Below are 3,486 nucleotides of genomic sequence, written 5' to 3'. Positions count from 1 at the left end.
TTCTGCTACCACGTGAGTTTTAGTCAATGGGATGTGAATGGAAGTAATGCGTTCTCGCTTAGGCTACACCCCGTGAAGTCCCCTCCTTTAACTCATTCTCACAAGTGACAACCATGGGAACCATGTGGAGAGGACGTGAATCCATGTAAGAATCATGGATTCCTGAACCAGCAAGTGATGGCTAGTTGCTGTTGGTCAGGTGAGTGTCCTTGGAACAAGAGAATAAGTTTGTGTTGTCACAAAAACCACCTCACTCTATGTTTTAAAACAATCCAACAAAATCTTCAATGATAACAACCACTGCTTATTTAGCCCTGGTTTAACTATGGTGTATGACAAGTATATATTTGAGAGCAAAGAATCAAGAATAAATTAGCCTCCATCGAATGTTTGTTTAGTTCACAATACTAACACTTGTTTAAGTGGTAAATTTCTAACACTGTGGTATAATGTTATACACACTCACGGATGTTTCAGTACGTAAATGATAAAGTACTATATCAATACAGCTTCCATTTCTCACTTAAATTATAAGAATATTTACTAGACATTTAGAGATAAAACTTGTTTATTTTCCCATCACCATCCTGGTATTCTCTTATTTCTTTCCCTCCTCCTCTCCCTTCTTAACCTCAGAGCCTTCAGGTTATTTACTAATGAACACTACTTTTTCAAAATGTGTTACCTTATCAAATTGTCTACTATGTAAATGTTCAGCATTTTTTTTTTATAATTTGACCTTACTTTACTATGTACAATTCTCAGATTTTCTCCATTTTGTTAAAAATGGTGGCATTTCTTTCTTCTTTATGGCCATATGATATTCCACAATGTGTATATACCACATTTTCCTGATCCATCTGTCTATTGCAGGCAATTTAGTCTGCTTCCACATCCTGGCTATTGTAAACAATGCTGCTGTGACTTTCATGGAATATATGGGTGCTTTGGTTGATGGTTTCATATCCTGTAGCTCTATGCCCAAGAATAGAATCATCACATTGTATAGTATTCCTATTCCCATTTTTAATTTTCTTGAGGTAAGTTGAGATTGTTTCCATAAATGTTGCAACAGCTCATACTACCATAGACAATGTAATAGAGTAATAGGATTTCTTTTTAAAACTCTTCATCCCCTGCAATACTTGTTGGGGATCATTTTCATATGTGCCTTTCTCACGGGTGTGAGATGCCATCTCATTGTAGTTTAAACCTATATTTATCTAAGTAGGAGTGAGGATGTCTTTTGGCCTTCTGGATATGATATTTAGCGAATTATCTGTCCATACTTGCCGCTCATTTATTAATCGGTTGCTGCTTTTTTTCAAAATTGCTGTATAAATTTGTATACATCTTGGATATCAATCCTTATCAATTAGATATTGTATAAATATTATCTACCACTCAGTAGGATGTCTATGTAAGCATCCTGTATTTTATAGAAACTTTTTAACTTGAGATCTCAATTGTTATTTTTGCTTTTAATTGTCTTGCTATAGGGTTAAGTCATCAAAAATATCTTTATCGTTGATATTGTGAAATGTGTCATCAATGTTTTCTTCATGTATTTTATTGTTGCATTTGTCCATTGGGAGTTTATTTTTTGTGTATGTTGTCAGTGTTTAATCCAATTTTATGTTTTTATGTGTGAATTTCTGATTTTCCCAGTGTCCTTGATTAGGTGCTTTATCATACGTTAGGTACTTGTATATATCTGGGTTGATTTCTGGAATTCTGACTCTTCCCCATTGGTGCTTGCATTTACTTTTATGCCAACATCATGTTGTTTTGATGCGTTCACTTTACACTACAGTCTGGTCAGGGAATGTGAGGCCTTCATCTCTTTTTTCTTTAGAGTTACTTTTGTGATTTGAGGTCATTTGTGGTTCCACATAAATTTCAATACTTTTGTCCCATTTCTTTCAAAAATATTACAATATTTTGATGGGGACTAAATTAAATTTGCATACTATTTTAGGCAAGACATAATTTTCATCATATTGATGTCCATGACTCTGGAATATATATCCATCTCTTTATGATATTATCTAAGTCCATTAATAACATCTGGTGTTTTTCACTATGTAGGTTTTCTTTTAACTTCTTTTTTTTTGCTTGGTTCTGAGTTATTTAATTTTTTGAAGCAAATATAAATGGAATTTTTATTTCTTTTTTCTTTTTATTATTTGGGAATTCTTTACACCTGTAAATAATCCTAGTTTCCATTTTTTTCCTCCTGGAGTCCCTTTAAGTCCTTTGCCAAATCTGGTTTATTTTAACAGTTGCATGATATTCCATAGTAAAGATTTGTAATATTTTATCTAATAATACCAGTACTAAAGGATATTAGGTTGTGACTTTTTGCTATTACAAATAATGTTTTGATTTAAAATAAACTTACAACTATTTGTTCTGTACGTATGTATATACATATTTCTGTCAGACGTGTTCCTGGAATTGGAACTGCTGTATTACAAAAACATTTGCAAATTGCAACGTCTGAAGACATATTCCCAATTTATCACCCCCAAAATTTATATTTCTACCTCCACTCTTGGGTAATACTTTTAGCTGCAAGCTCAGCAACACTAGAAAGAATTGATCTTTTCCATCAGACATTCTAAAAAATGGTATCTCCTGCTTTCGAGTTCATTTCTCAAATGACTGGAGAGGCTCTATCATAGCCACAAGTGACTTTCACCTGTGCGGTGCATGACTCACTGTGGCTCCTGATATCTGGGGATATTCGCCCAGTTAAAAAACTGGTTTGTATATTGCTCTTTTGATCATTATCTATATTAAAAGCCACATCGATCTTCAGGCTGATTTTCTTGAGTGTTTCTTAACTATACACAAAAATTATCCTTCAGTTTAGGCTGCAGGCTACTTAGTGGTTCTGGGCTCGGTGCCTGGAGTCAGGCTGACGTGGCTTAGACCGAGGCTACTGCCCAGATGCACAGGACACTGAAGGGCTGCTCTTACTTCCTCTGCGCCCTTGTTTCTAGGCTTTGTAAAGACACTATAATAAAAGTACTAAATTTATACAGTTACTATACAATTTAGACAAGATCATAATGTATTATTTTAGCACAGTAAGCACTCAATAAATTATGACTTATAATGTGGACAGTGGAGAGGCAGAATTAAAGTTTTATTTCAGGCCTAGAACACTTTCCAATGAAAGGTAATCTTAATAAGATCCGATAAGGCTCCTCTCACCTAGAATGCCACTTTACCTTATGTTCCAACCAGCCTTATTCCAGTCCAATTTCCTAGAACGCTAAAATATCCATCGTAATTATGCATTCAGCAGTAACTCTTGAGTTCCTACCCTGCTTGGGATCCAGGCTATAAGCGACGATTTTATTTTCTCTGCATGGAACTTCCTCTGTTTTCCTTTGTAAAAGTGAACATCCAGGGCCCTCCCTGGTGGTGCAGCGGGTTAAAGCACAGGACAAAGAAGCTAAAGCCACTTCCGCATGAGTT

The sequence above is a fragment of the Condylura cristata genome, unplaced genomic scaffold, assembly GCF_000260355.1.
Source record: "Condylura cristata isolate star-nosed mole 26May11 unplaced genomic scaffold, ConCri1.0 scaffold00042, whole genome shotgun sequence".
Lineage (NCBI taxonomy): Eukaryota > Metazoa > Chordata > Mammalia > Eulipotyphla > Talpidae > Condylura > Condylura cristata.
The sequence above is the reverse complement of the archived record's forward strand: the minus strand, read 5'-3'. Positions refer to the sequence as shown.